The following is a 16,383-nucleotide window of genomic DNA, read 5'->3' as shown; positions in this document are numbered from 1 at the left end:
CACTGAAAAACGCCTACTCCCTCCCTCCCTCCCTTGGACAAAACTCGACCATGTTGACTCTCAGAGAATGAATAATTTCTAAATGCTAAAAATTATTCATCCAGGGCAATATCCATCAAGACTATACCAATTTTATGGCTGTTTGTTTTGTAGGTTTTACTTTTAGCTGGACATACAAACACACATACACAGACAACTACCCTTTATATAATAGAATAAGTTGATTAAGTAAAAGTATTAATATTTTTTATTATTCTTATATAGAAACAAAGTGACTTATTATTTTGCCATTTAACTTATATGAAAAATATTTCAGGGAAATAAACATTGATGACGTCACATTTAGTATAATTGATGTTTGAACAGCATATGAAAGAAAAGCAGTACTTATGCAGAGTAAGGATCGTGCCATCATCGGCATTTTCCGGGCAGTTTACGTAAAACGCCAAAAGCCAATGAAATGGCAGAAAGCGAAAAAAAAAAAAAAAAAAACCGAACACTTCCATCTAGATGACTGGCCACGAATTCCGTCGATGCGACCCGACACAGTATTAAGCACTTCTGTCAACACGACCAGGTACAGTCCCGAACAACTGTCGATACGATCAGACACGCTACGAGAGCAATCTCGGTAGTTCCTTGCTGACTCTGGCGTTGTCTTTTTGTAGCTCTTGGACAAACTCATTTTTTGCCGTAGGTAGGCCTGACTGACTGACTGATAGGTCTTGAGCGCTTTTGTACCTTCCCTCACATAAAAAATAAAAATTTGTTTGCTATCAGCCGTGTGTTATTAAAAAAAATATTTATTCATGATACTTACCTTACAATAAATGGTTTTTTTTGATGATTTGAATTTTAATTTTCTTATAATTTTGTAAAATTTATCCAATAATTATTTATCCTATTTTCTTCATAACAACAAAAAGAATGTTTTCATTTTTCAATTAATTTTTTATTGAATTATCTTCGTAATAACAGAATATTTAATTGGTCAGCGTACGAAGAAAAAAAAAATCACGAAAATTCCAACGATAGCATGGTTACCAGAAAATCTCATCTAAATTCTGCCCAAACTGAAAATTGTTGAACTGTATTGATCATGTAAGAGATGACTGCTTTCACATACAATTTGGGTATGGGGGGTGAGGGAGAAAAAAGAAAAGAAAAGGTGAAAAGAGAAAAGGAAAAAAGAAAAAAAGAAAAGAAAAAAGAAAAAAAAGAAAAAAAAGAAAAAAAGAAAAAAGAAAAAAGAAAAAGAAAAAAAAGGAAAAGAAAAAAAAGGAAAAGAAAAAAAAGGAAAAGAAAAAAAGGAAAAGAAAAAAAAGGAAAAGAAAAAAAGGAAAAGAAAAAGGAAAAGAAAAAAAGGAAAAGAAGAAAAAGGAAAAGAAGAAAAAGGAAAAGAAGAAAAAGGGAAAGAAGAAAAAGGAAAAGAAAGAAAAAGGAAAAGAAAGAAAAAGGAAAAAGTAAAAAGGAAAAAGAAAAAGGAAAAAGGAAAAGGAAAAAGAAAAAGGAAAAAGAAAAAGGAAAAAGAAAAAGGAAAAGAAAGAAAAAGGAAAAGAAAGAAAAAGAAAAAAGGAAAAGAAAAAGGAAAAGAAAGAAAAAAGGAAAAGAAAAAAGGAAAAGAAAGAAAAAAGGAAAAGAAAGAAAAAAGGAAAAGAAAGGAAAAGAAAGAAAAGGAAAAGAAAGAAAAGGAAAAGAAAGAAAAGGAAAAGAAAGAAAAGGAAAAGAAAGAAAAGGAAAAGAAAGAAAAAGGAAAAGAAAAAGAAAAAAAGAAACTCTTTAAAAGATAGCCTCACAACGATAGAAAACATTAAATATTATGCAGTAAAAATCAATCAAAGAGAATTCCAAGAGTAAATGCTTCATATAAAGCAGGCAACTCCTTTTCTTTAATTAAAAAAACTTTCACTTGTTGATGCTTGTAGTTTAATATTTTATACATTGAAAAAACCTTATTTGTCTATCATTAGTCGAGCAAGGACAAGATCATCATCTTATCGCCACCCCAGGCCAGTTTGTCAACATTTCATCCTTCAAATGCAAGCAATATTTTCACGCAAACACAAATGGGTTGCTGACAAAATGAAAGAACCCAAAGACACGAATGCATTCTGCTTCAATGGTTTAAACCTTTTCTGCTTCAATGGTTTAAACCACTGAAGCAGAAAACGCTGAACATAGGCGAAACGAATTTAACGCACTTACCTTACTTGAAATAGATACAAGATAAAGTGCAATTAGAAGAAATCATGCAATAATTGGAAATAAGAGGTCAAGTCCGTGCATAACAATTTCAGCAGCAGAATCATCAATTTTCCAGATAGATTTCCAAAAAAATTAAGGTTAATTTATATTTTTTTTATAAAATCACAAATAATTCCATTTTTGCACAAAGATTTACAACAAAGTGATTACTTTTTAAACTACAAAGTTAAAAATTATTGTGATCAAACATGTCACTAAATCTCATCTTCTATTATATAAATTTCAATAATTTGTGTTCGTATGTCCGCTAAAAACTCGTCACCGGCATGAACCTGGTACCATTCGAAAGAGCGATCTCTCGGATACATAATATCGAAAAGATCAGAAAAAAAAAAATCAATTATTTCATGTAGAAATGTTATGTTTTAAGGGGAGGTCAGGTAAAAATCTGGGGTTCGACGCTGTTTGTGGGCATATGTGATTACACATGCACGAACGGTCAATTCATTCTTTCATTTTAAAAAGATAAATTCGCAATGTGATAACATTGGTGGCGTCTTGGTCCAATCGATACTGTGTTCACTTATGAACTTTTGCAAATTCTCACCCAAGTCCCGTTTTTTTAAAAATTGTTTTATTGACTATTATATATACGGAATTTCCATAAAATAAAATATATTTAACCATGTTTTACAACCGAGTAACGCCCCCCCTCCCCCGCTAGTAATATACCAAAGATTAAATAAGTGATATCCTCTAATATTAGATGTAAAAATATAAAAATCAGTTTTGAATAGTAATTTATAAGATTTTCGAGCTGAAGTGATGTCGTTATTTCAAACTTTCAGAGTTGTTGGCGGTTTGATACTGGTCCAGAACCTGACCCAATGCCATATTAGCAGCAGCCAGAAAAGTTGCAGGAAAAAGCTGATGTAGATGCCGTCAGACAAGAAATTCAAAACTAACACAAAAAGATAAAACAAATGTTTCAAAGAAATGTTTGTTTTAGACTAAAACATGGAAACAACTATGAGCGAAAATTAAATGTTTTTCTTTCTTTTCACAGAAAGTTTTTGATTTTTTAATTGTAACAACAAAAACAATTTTGCTTTCATAGAAACAACTATGACCAAAAACAATTTTTTTTTCAAAAATAGAATCCGATAAGAATTTTTTTTTACTATTAAAGAAAAAAAAATTGTCTGCTTACAACTGATTGCACCTGGTTGCTTTTCCATCAGCTTGCCAGAAGATGCTAATGCAACCATGGGTATGGTTTTAAATCAGTACCAACATTTTTCACGTTTCCGACATTCCACTCTCCAACCTTTTTCAGATGCACTCTATTGTAATCTGTATATTGTAATCTGTAAGTTTCTGGGAATTTCTAATTGAACATTTTACTTAATCTATGGAACATGAAATAAGAGCTGTTTATCCCATTGGATTAAATAAAAGTTTCGGTTTGAAATTCACTTTCTCAGTCTGCAAGTTGACAGAGCGAGTGAATGCTACCTCTGTGGATTAAATAAAAGGTTTCATTCAGAATTCTGTGCAGATTCTCGAGTCCAACAGAAACATTCCCCAGTTCAACAAGATACACCTGAAGATAGTCGGAGATTATATCGACCAAAACAGTAGTCCAAATAATACAAATTACACTGTGCAAGACGCAAAAAAGTACAAGGCATCTGTGGCCAGTTTATAATTTTATACGCACAATGGCATGGAAAATCCATTTCTGGCCTTCTTTTTGTCGAATCAGTTTTTTTTTTGGGGGGGGGGGGGTCATTTTTTTTTCTTTTTTTTTTTAAAATTTTGCATAGAATCTTAGTAATGTGAGTGATTTTTTTTTTTACATGGTGGTCACCTCTTATCAAGGCTCAAAAGCCACTCGGGGATAAGGGTTATTGTGTGTACAGTAATCGTTAGTATTGGAGATTTGATAAAGTGTCTTTCTTAAGGGGCGGTTCATCAGGAATTTGTTTATGTTGGACTTGAAGCCATCCAAGTTGTAGTCAGGTGGGAAACAGGCAAACGGAAGAGAGTTCCACAGGCGTGCACTTCTAAGAAATAAGCTTTGTTCATGGAATCTATGTTTTGATTTAGGCACATATAAAGAGAGGGGAAAATTATTGACAGTGGTTTCAGCTAAACGGGTGTTTCTCGTGAAAGATTGGCGAGGGGGGGACCAGAGATTGGAGCTCAGACGAGTGATAAACATGTCGAGAAATTCCATCAAGATATTTCAGTGATGGAGAAACGTTTTAAAGGAAAATGGAACGCTGGCATGTTGGCAGACTACTGTTGGAATATAAAAAGGGAGGATGACACTGAACATGAGAGTTTAAGAGGACAAATGTTTCAACTGACAATTCTGTGTTTTTCATTCATAAACAATAATAAAATTTGATTTATAGTACATGAAAACGGTAACTAAAAGTCAGATTTAGTTTCAGGATATTTTTCCTACGCTGAAACAGGTCTTATGTGGCATGTACTTTTTGTTTTTAACCTGAAATTTGTTGCACAGTGTTATTAGACATAGGAACATGAAATTTGTTGCAATGTTATCAATCCTCTTCTCAAAAGTTCAGAAAAATAAAGATTTTTGCAACATGCAAACGATCAGTGCCCAAAGACGAATATATTAAATTTGATAAAAGAAACAAAAAAATTACCTTAAAAAGTAATTTAAATGTTTCACATTTTTTTCTTTCAGGTTATTAAAGTCGAATGTTCATGTCTAAGCTAAAAGACAAATAATGTCAAAATGTTGGGTTTCTTATAAAACTGGGAAAGTACAAATTTATTTGTCATCAAAGAAACACATTTGACTCCAGGCACACTTGCAGTGGTTAGAAGAGAAGCAATAAAAAGAAAAAAAGGAAATTCTTGATTTGATTCAAGCAAATGATTCATAAACAGCTACTCCAGCAGAAAACTAATTATAAACGCATGAATATATTGGTTTCGCTGGCAATCCTATATTTCTCAGCTTGTTTCGGAAATAAGGAATAACCAAACTGGCATAACACGTTGGGGAGCGAGGGAGGGGGTACATTTTGAAAGCAGTTTCTATCAACAGAAGAACAACAAATAAAATTGGTATTTAATTGAAAATTTCAATTAAAAAAAATAAAAATAGTTTTCACTGACAAAACTGAAAATAATTTCCTGAGAAAAAAATGAATAATGTTTACTGATACTAAGTTGATTATTCTTATTTTGGGCATATTTTAATAAACGATCCCATTCCAACTTTAAACGAAAAATAAATAAAGCAAGCTTATAGCTACAATTATAAATAATTGTCCTTTTGTCCTATCCGTGTCTAAGATTAAATGAGACTTTCATGAGCAAAGTTCCTTTTCTAGAACTACCCATCAAGTTCAATGTGAACAAATTTTTGTTGAGCTGTCTTCTTAAATAATCAGATTCTGCTAAATTTCATAATCATTATCAAATATCACTGTTGTCTCACCATCCACCTAACCCTTATCTTTGAGTAGCCCTTGAGCTTTGACAAGTGGTCACTAAGTAAAATAAAAAAATTTAAAAATTTTTACAAAAATGGACAAGATATTCTAGTAAAAATTATAATAAATTTATAACTTAAAGTGTTGGAGAATTAAGAATTTTTTAAAAATTCAATTTATAACATTATATAATCAATTCTTAATGCTGCAATATTTTCAGTTATAAATTTATTATATTTTTTAACTAAAATATCTTGTCCTTTTCTTTTCCAGTTTAAACAACTAGTCCTTTACTTTTCCATGTTTAAGCTTAACCATATTACTTTCCATGCTCACATTTTTCTATTGTAATAGATATATATTTCTCTTTTGTATTTAATTCAATATATATTGAAATGAATAACAGCGATAGAATGAGTATCATTTGTTTGTAATAATGTAAACAATTTTTTTCTATATAAATAAAGCAGTAGATGTGTGTGTGTGTGTGTGTGTGTGTGTGTGTGTGTGTGTGTGTGTGTGTGTGTAAATATTTAACAGATAAACTACTTGTCACATAACACTGAAAATAACAGGAGATACTAATCACACACCAAGGACGGTTTATAATGAACAAAATCTTTGGATGGATAAATAACGCGTATAGAAGTGCGCAAGTTGAAATAAAAAATGTTCATTTCAACTTGCTGACATATTTGTATTAGTTTGCGCTTGTGTAACACTAATCATAGCTAACAACGGTTTTAAAACTTTATTACCAGCCTGTTGGGTTAGCACAAACGGTAGGGAACGCAGCTGGAGTGCTAAATGTTTTGGTTTCGATTCTAGCTAATGACACCTATGTCATTTTTCTTTTTTTCTTCTTTTGAAATCATAATTATATATTAGGTACAATATAATATTTAATAGAGAATTGGCTCTGTAATAATAAATACAAAATCTGCATGAATGAAAATATATTTAAGCATATTTTATGACCGGGCGAGGCCGGGTGCCCCCTCTAATGGTTATCAAATAAATTTAATGATAAAAGTTAAAGGTAAGTTGGGAATCAAAATTAAAGAAAACGGGAGTTATTTTTTTTTTCACAATGTTTTCAAAAGATATGCTTTTGTGCAAGACAATTCTTATTAAATGAGTGCAATTTATGATAAACGTTTACATTACAAAGCAACAATGATAGCAATAGAAAGTTTATAGGCATAATGTTGACACCGGTTTTCGTCAGATCACCGTAAGTTAAGCAACATTGAGTCCGGTCATTACTTAAATGGGTGACCAATTTGGGAATTCTAGGCGCTGTATGTAGGAGGATGTCACCCCCCCCCCTACAAAAGTTGCAAAAACCTAACGACATAATCTTCCCTAATGGAGATATACATGCGACTGGGGGCCGCTTGTGAATTTCGTACTCCCATGGAACTTCCTCCTATGGAGGAAGCCAGTTAAACCTGCATAGGGTTAGTGCCGATTCCATTCCATAATACAATCTTCTCATTTGAAAATTTCAGATTTGCATTAAATTTGATTGATATTCATTAGATGCCAATTAAGCAAAATTCCAGATATTGCAATATTTTTAATATATAATGGGAGTATGAGCCCTGAAAGTTGGAAGATTCTATTTATAAACGCTGCCGATAGGAACTGATGAATCAAATTAAGCCACGTTTTGCTAGTAACCAATCAGAAACCAGAATTGCTCTATAAAAATTTAATCTTTTAGCATTCCAGTACATGATTTTTTTCGTGTCAACACAAAAAGGTTCTTTTAGCTCCTTGTTTGCAAAATTATAAAGTCCAGAACCTGTACAGAACAGCTAGCCACTGAAAATTCTTCTTGTGTAGAATAGCTACCCATCCGAAACTCTTCTAAAATTAAACAGGGCTTCCAATTCAAGACCATGCACTTCAGTTTTTTCTTAAGACCCCCTAAGCTTAAAGCCTTAAATTTTCAGCATTTTCTAAAATCAAAATTGTGTAATGGATTTAGTTCCATCAACACTCCCTTACTAAGAGGCAATAATCACGCCCCCCCCCCTCGAAAGGAGGGGTAATAATACCCAATGTCGTATAAAAATCTAAAAGTAAGAACAATAAAAGGTAAGCCGGTATCATAGATTGAGGATGAAAACACATAAGGTTCCTTATGATAGAAAAAAATAAAATACTGTCATACAAGGTTACCAAGGACTAACTTAGTGCCTTCTCAAAACAAAATAAAATAAATAAATAAATAAAATAAATAATTTCATCTTTAGCAGTAAATGTCCAACAAACTAGGTCAAACAGTTGGCTGTTGATTACTTTAGAGTCTAAAGTTTAGACTCTGTAAAGAATCAATCTTGGTTGCGAATAAATATATTATTATTATTATTATTATTAATAATAATAATAATTCTAATAAAAATATCAGTCCAAAGATTTTAATTAATCTTTGGACTGATATTTTAATTAGAATTATTAATTGTGTAAAAATATATAAAAATGCACTCTTGATCGTGAAAATACGCTTGAATATGTCCAAGTGACGGTTAAATCAGTGTTGACTGAAATCTATCCCTTTTTTTAAATTGGCTGGTCCTTATTCCATACTTTGTTGATTACTTTTAATAAATATTTAAGCAGTGGAAATAGTTAAAGAGGTGTTAAATAAAAAACAAAAAAAAAAACAAAAAAAAAAAAAAAAACAAACAAAAACATGACAGACGTTTTAAACAAAAATACTTTTTTATTCGTTTTCTTTTCAACTATACCAGGCAACAATGGATAATCCTACAAATAATTTATAGCATTAATTTTTTGAAGCCTAATGATTAGAAATAGATTCTTAAATTCTATCCAGTCTAAAAAAAAAAAAAATACACACGCACTCAATATGTGAGAAAGATTATATTCAAATCAAAGTGACCTCACTAAAAAAAAAAAAACCTTTACATTATCAATTACATTAAAAACAGTACATTTAACCCCACCATCACCGTGGGGCCTACTTATTTTACTTATTTTTTTTAAGAAAAAAAAAAAATCTTACATGCTGTGAGGACAGAAGAAAAAAACCCTGACATTTTGAATTATCAAATGAACTTTGTACTATCCTGAGTGACACGAGACATAAGGGAGAAAAGAATTTTACTTCAAGTGAATGTCAAATGATAAGAAACACAGACATCTTTTAATGATGTTAAACCATTTTTTTTTTTCTTTTTTGATAAATAATTTATCACAAAATAAATCTGACTAAATTTGTTGTTTATCAGCCCCCCCCCCCCAAAAAAAACCCCCAAACTTTCAGACATTTTTTTAGTACAGTAGAATTACAGGTAGGTTGAGAAAAGATAACCAGTTTATATGCAAGAATTGTAAAAGAATGGAAACGGATGAAAGATGCCGAGAAAATTTATTGAGTTTATTGAAGGTGTTAAGAAGTTTTACCATCTTAGTAATACCATTGAAGTTTGGGAAAGTGTCGGTACTTGTGTAAATTGTAAATGTTAGAGGGTCAATAAAATAAATTCAAGAAATTTTACCATTAATAACCAGCAGTGATACCAATGTTGACCAACGAAATAGTCTATCATGTACATGTGTAATGATGTAGGGAAGCAAAACTTGATTAGTGAGGGTTGAGGATATATGTTGCATGGAGAGAAATAAAACGTGTAATGTAAAAGTCTTAAAGACAGGCTTAGATCTGATGACCTCAGAGCAAGATTAAATTTGGACAGTATTGGGAGATGTGTGCAGAACAGGAGACTTTCATAGTATAATCACATTGGGTTAGTAGATGTAAAACAGTTGAGGTAGCAGGGTCAGTTGGTAGGGGAAAGTCAAAGAAAACAAGGAAGGAAATGATAACGATAGATTTGAGATAAAAATGGAAGCCAATTTCTTAAAGCCATCCACCATATGCCAGCATGAATAAATGGATGTTAAACTGATGATATCCATTTTCTTACTCACAACGACATGGGCTTCTTTAAATTAGGAACCATATCTACAGGGGTACAAAGTAGGGATTTGAGTAGCAAGATATCTGCTCACTTTATATGTAAACTTCTGCATGTCAGTACAATCTGTGGAAGCAGGATAGAGGGGGTGGGATTCTAAAGTCTAGCAGTTCAAGGGAAGGAACTCTAAGAAACATTATTTGACCCAAACTTTGGCAAAAGAATTTTAGCAAACGGAAATTATCTCCATGCTAAAATAATCAAAGAGAACTACCTATCTTGCTCCTACCTTTGCTTTAATAATAGAATCTGCTGAGATGCTCAAGTGACTTCATAAAGTCAATGCATCCACCATCTTTAGTTGGGTTTGGATCTACAGGAAATTCATGGTCATTTAATACAACACATTATTTATATACGGTTGGGGGGTTGAAAGGTTCTTAGGGAGTTCACCATGTAGGGTGATGGAAGAGTGTGGAAATTATACATGCATTATTTCAATTCTTATTAATAAACTAGTGTGAACCTTCCAGATGGAATGGATGGATCAGGTTTGTTTTTGTGAATAACTATTATAAACTAGTGTACACCCACTGTCAAAAATGATAGGAAACAATTATGCTTCACCAGTGTTTGTACTTAATGTTGATAGAAATTCATAGCATTATGCAAGTAATTTAATTTCACACACATAAATTATTATCAATTCTGATGACTCACCCACCCCACTCATAAAAAACAAAAAACAACACACACACACACACCTGACTTTAGAGGGAAGAATTTCTTTCCAAATTCTTCATTTCAGAAAGCAGGTTTGTTTGGCTCGCTATTTGCTTTCTCAGTTCCTTTCACCACTTGAAATAGTTTTGCTAACTTTGTGTCATAGGGCGGATATATCTATATCTATCTATTATATAAAAGGAACTGTGTGTGTGTGTGTGAGTGAGAGTTCCCTATGGATTCGAAAATGGCTAGGTCGATTTTTATGAAATTTCACAAAAAGATACTTTATGTGCCTGGCAATGTTCTTAGAAAGGTTTTATAATGGAATATTTTCAATTATAATCGGCAATCGAAATAATCTACTGAAAGAAGGAACAGGCGATCTTGACCAACGTTAACATCTTACACAGCCTAACATTACAAGTGCATTTAAGAAATTTTATTACCACACAAGCCAAAAGGCCCAACATATAAAAATCAACAGTAGGTTCTTTGATATGACAGAGGCACGTTCGAAATGCTGTTTAGAGCACAATTGAAGAATATTTGACTTTTGGAATTTAAACTTAAATTCAAGCCAGTATATATAAAATTAATTATATAAAATTAACAGTAGGTTCTCTACAGTGCAATGTAGACTACAATGTATTGTGGACTAATTCACTATGGGGAGGCATGTGACGCTTCCTCCTGGTGCACCACGATGGGTCCCCAACTAGAGCAGGCAATCAACTGATCTAATTGAAAAATGGATGATTTCACCGATTTCGAGGGCAATAAAAATATGGGAGGTTGAAAAATTCATGGATCATTATTCAATTCTGGGCAACATCGTATCTCCTTGCTAATACATATATAATTTTTAGAATGTGAGAGATAATACAATTATATACTTATTATACTCGCCTCACATGCAAGAGACTCGTGTTTAACTGACAAGTCAAAATGAGGGCAAAACTCGTGTCTTAAACTTTTCGTTTGTTGGCTGTCATGGCTCTTGTGAGGTGCGACACTGCTTGACTGTGGAAATAATTATATATACATATATAAATTCACATTAGTCTTTTTCAAGGATGTGAGTGGCCAATGATAAAAATGGCTGAAATCTAGACAGATTTTTCAACCTTAGGGGGTGGGGGTGGGAGCATGGCTCCTCACCAATTTCCCAACTGGTATGGGAGAGTACAAGAAGAGGAGCATTGTGAATCAAGCCAAATAATAAAAAATACCATGTAAAGTTTTAACAATTCAATAGAAATCAGTCTTTGCTTATAAAAACAAACAACCCCCCCCCAAAAAAAGGAACAGTATTCCACGAAAAAAAGTGGAGGTCTCACATTCCTGTTTATTATAAAGTGAAAGATTCCAGGTGAACAAAAGTGGTTGCATCTTCATTAGGAAATGAGAAATCATCAATTACCATTGCTGAGTTAACCACTGATGATAATGGATAAAAAGGTGAGCAACCATAAATTAGACAATACCATTATCGAAGGAGAAAGAGAGTTGAGAATATTCTGCACAACAAACTTGGCATGAATACATTTCCTGCTAAGTAACACCTGAAAAAAAAAAAACCGTACCAGGTTGATCAAAGATGAAGAAGCAATCTACAGTGGAAACACCCCTCATCGGCTTCAAAAAAGGCCAAGGTTATTTCATCTGCAGGGGAGATGGAATTATTTTTTTCAGGGTATTTATTAACTAAAAAAAAAATAAAAAGGGCGGAGGGGGCTAAACCATTAATGGAGAATATGATACTAACTTATTGGTGCAGTTATAAAAGACTACCAAGACCAATTACCAAGGAAAACACAGGTTTGTCTTATTTCATCAAGTCAATACTGTAAAGTTCTTTGTTTCACGGATTGCAGTGCATGATTGGCTTTGAACTAGTTGGTCATGACACCTTAGTCTCCTGATTTGGCCTCATCTGACTATCACACTATATATGCTGTGTCTGTGAACATTTTCAAATTAGACTTTAAATATTTTTACTCTTTGGGAAAAGCATTTATTCCCCCAAATGGCTTTTCTAAAATTATTTTTTATGAAATTTCTAAAGAGGACACTTAAAGACATAAGATCGTTCAGAAGGCATTAAAATTATTTCAATAATTTGAAAAATGAAAATATCAAATAATAAAACAAGTACATAAAAACATAATTGTTAGTGATTCCCCCCCCCCACTGATTTAAACATACATTTTTCTCTCACTGGAATCTCAACCCATTTTACATATATCTACAATTATATAAATGCAACTTTGTGTGTGAGAGAGAGAGAGAGAGAGTTCCTTATAGACTCCGAAACGGCTGAACAGATTTTCTTAAAAATTTACAAAACTTCCGTGTGTAAGTCTGAGAGTGATCTAAGTTTTGTCTCAGAATACCCCCCCCCCCGATAATTACCAATAATCGAAACCGTTATTTTGATTTTTCTATCATCGGTAAAGCCATTTTTTCATGTCGTCGCTTAGCAACAATGATAGGACAACGGGCTGTGAAAATTCTACTGTGGGTAAATTGATAGAGGTTTTTTTTTTTTTTTTTTTTTTTTTAAATGACGTGGTAATTTTTTTTTACATTAACTGCAAAGAATTTTATAAGACTTGAAAATTTATGTGATTTTTTTTGTTTTTTGCATGGTGTGGTCTGTAGGTTCAATACCTGCACATAATTTTCCTTAATTTTTTTTTCGTTAATTGGAAAAAAGTTTATATAAAATAATTTTATAAAAGAAACAGTAGGTTCTCCAGAGGGCAATGTAGAACAACATATTTTGGGCTAAGTTACTGCATGGAGGCATGTGAAGCTTCCTCGCGGGCGATTTCACGGATTTCGATGACAATAAAAACATAGGAATGTGAAATATTTGTTGATCATTCAATTCCCGGCAACGTCGGGTCTCTCTGCTAGCACATATATATAATGCAATTAGATAAATTTAAAAGAATTAAAATAAAACAATTACCTCACAGGACTTTACAAAACTACCATATAAACATTAAGATGGTTAATCCTAAAGACCCATTCAAACTTAAGTATCTCTGAGACCAGCTGTTTTCTGATGTAATTTTATGGTTTAAATACAAATTAAATGCAAACACTGGCAACACATTATTTTTTTTTTTATGTTAAAAATGTGTCAAAATAGTTTCCCTACCTTCTCTTCATTTTTGTTCTATTCTCCCCCCCCCCGCTTTATTCATTTCGAAAACTAAGATATACTCGCAAATGTATTTGGAAATCAGCCAAATAGCAGAGATAAACAAAACAGGACATTTTATAATGAGTAATAGGCTCCTATAAGTAAAAATTCCCATCGTTGTTGTTACATTAGGTGGAATTAAGGAAAATCAGTCATTTAAGATTAGTTTTAAACTGGTGAGCTTCGGGCCATACCATAAAGAAGATTAGATAATTGCTATCATTAAGAATTAAGTTAAGCTTCAGTAAAAAAAACAAAATAGAAAGAACTTTCCCAAATGTTAAAAAGATCTCCATCACTGCAATAAATAAAACAAATAAAATTTTGATATTAGAAGTTAAATAAAAAAAAAAAAAGAAAGAAAGAAAAAAGATTCTCAACCCCCCCTTCAGAGATGACAGTAGCCATTTTTAAAAAGTTGAGGGAATGGGGGGGGGGGGGTAAAAAATACCCTTCTCATTGATTAGTAATACAAAACTAATTTTCCTTCAATCATCCATAACTTTATTTTTTCAATTATAGAATGTTTTTCCCCTCCTTTTTTGTTTAAAATTCAAGGTTGCTCAGTTAATTTTCTTTTAAAAAATAAGCTGAGCATGCAATCACCCCCCCCCCCTTCATGAATGAAAAATTTATTTTCACCATGGCTAATGGTTATGCAAAATATTTTTTAAATCCACGGTGTGATTATTATGAAAAGTGCAAACAAATGAATGGACGAATGATTTTAGGGCGATTTTACCCCTATAATAGCCCCTAGGGAATTAACCAGAGTTATCCCAGAAAATCTGTTCTAGCAAAAATTTACTTTCACCATGACTAATGTTTGTGCAAAATTCAAAAAACAAAAAAACTAAGATGTGGTTATTGAGAAAAGTGCAAACAAACGAACAGGAGTGAATTACAAGGCTCAATCCCTCCTTTGTCGGGGATGGAGGGGGGGGGGGATCCTGAAGAATCTGCTGAGAGTAATTCTATATTCATATCTACACTTCCCATGCCCAATCTAAGATTAAAGAGGAGGGCATCAATTGACAATTTCTTTTTTTTTTTTTTTTTTATATATAATAGGTAATATCCATAATATAAATCTCACCTGTCTGTTTAAATGTATGTATGTATGTATGTATGTATGTATGTTTCATAAAACCTTTCGACAGGGGCGACGGATTTTCACAAGGTATCATTTTGAAGTTCGACCCTTTGGATGACAAATATTGAAAAATTGGGCAAAAACATTAATTCCTTCACCCTCAACTGGGCACCTTTCTATAGAGAGGGGTAGCTTTTTCCACCAATATTTTCGAAAGTCATCACCTCTTTTCGATTGTCTAGCCTTAATTTAAACCTACGTCACCTCCGGTTTGGCGATGGGCGCAACAGCAAAGACGTCAGTTTTTTTTTTTTTTTTTCACTTTCTTTTCCTCCTTTGTGGTACGGGTTCGAGCCTGCCTGCTTACTACAACTTTTTTTTTCTTTTGCTCAACAAACACCTACAAACACTCGGGCAACGTCAGGTACCCATGCTAGCTTTATAATAAAGAATACAAGTTTTCAGATTTAAATTCATTATGAAGAGTGTAAGTTTAACAGTTTATAATGGGAGCCTGATTGACAGAGTTTCTAGCTGAAGCCAGATTTATGTACTGGCATGCTAACATTTTTTAAATATATATTACAAACAAACTCAACTATTTTTTTTTTTTCAAGTTTCTAGATAAGGGAAGGAAACTAAAACCAAGAAGCCTAAGACCCAACTCCAAGCAGACATAAGTATCAACTATCTTTGGGAGGAAAAAAAAAATCTGGAATTTTTATGATTTTTGACATTCCAAAGTAGTAAATTAAATGCTTGAAACTGGATACGCACTGTTTTTTTGTTTTTTTTGAGTGGGTTTGATTGTTTTTTTTTGTTTTTTTTGCTTAATTTTTTTAAGAAACAAAATATTTCAAATTTTCTAATAAAGTTACATTAACAAAAATTAATGTACAGAATGATCCCAAAATTTGGTTACACCTACAAAAAGAGAATCACAATCAACAATGAAGCACATCTTTGTAAAACATCACACAGGTCATGGCACCGTCATATTTTGTGCCACAAAAGCGATGTTCATACAGAGCGGTTCAATGTGTGACAGGGTCATGAAAGTGAATAAACAGAATCCTCCAGGACACGTTTTATATTGGTTTATTTCCTGTTCCTCTAGTATTGTTTGGTACGGCAGGGCTCTACATTGCGAGGGGAACAGTCACATTTGCAAGTGATTTTTCAAAGTGGTGACTAGAAATAATGAAACGCTTATCTTTTGGCGATTGCATTTCTTTCAGTGAAAATCTTACAAAACTCTTTACTGAGTGAAAAATATCTTTTCAACTTTTTTTTTTTTTTATAAAACAAAGTTAAATTATTTAAACAATAAAAGTTTAATAGAACAATATACCTTCTTTTTTTTTTTTTAATGAAGACTGTTTAAAAAATATCTGAAGAAATTCGAATGTTTATACCTTCAAATATCAACATAAAATCGGAGTATATTTAGAATCACACTTATTAAAAAAAAAACACAGAAAAATCTTTATGGTGTACATACTCGTCACGGAACGAAGATGTCACATTCTAAAAATCATGTGGGTTTGGCTAGTAGCTTTGCTATTTGGCTAGTAAACGAAAATATTTAATTGTCAAAGGTCAACTAAAGATAAATTCGTCCGTAGAGCCATGTACAGGCTAGCAAGACTGAGACAACTTTGGCAAACAAGCGTGTATTACTTCAACAATTTAGAACTTTTGGGGATTAGTTTTTATTTT

General features: G+C 32.4%; 1 protein-coding gene across 4 annotated transcripts in view; it reads right to left on the bottom strand.

Moving 5' to 3' along the window:
• The window catches only part of LOC145280217 (adenomatous polyposis coli protein-like), a 306,855-nt gene that overhangs the window by 211,107 nt on the left and 79,365 nt on the right, over positions 1 to 16,383 (bottom strand). The gene's annotated exons all lie outside the window — the stretch shown is intronic.

This window comes from Euprymna scolopes, chromosome 7 (assembly GCF_053919585.1).
Source record: "Euprymna scolopes isolate OS-2025 chromosome 7, ASM5391958v1, whole genome shotgun sequence".
NCBI lineage: Eukaryota > Metazoa > Mollusca > Cephalopoda > Sepiida > Sepiolidae > Euprymna > Euprymna scolopes.
The sequence above is the reverse complement of the archived record's forward strand: the minus strand, read 5'-3'. Positions and strand labels throughout refer to the sequence as shown.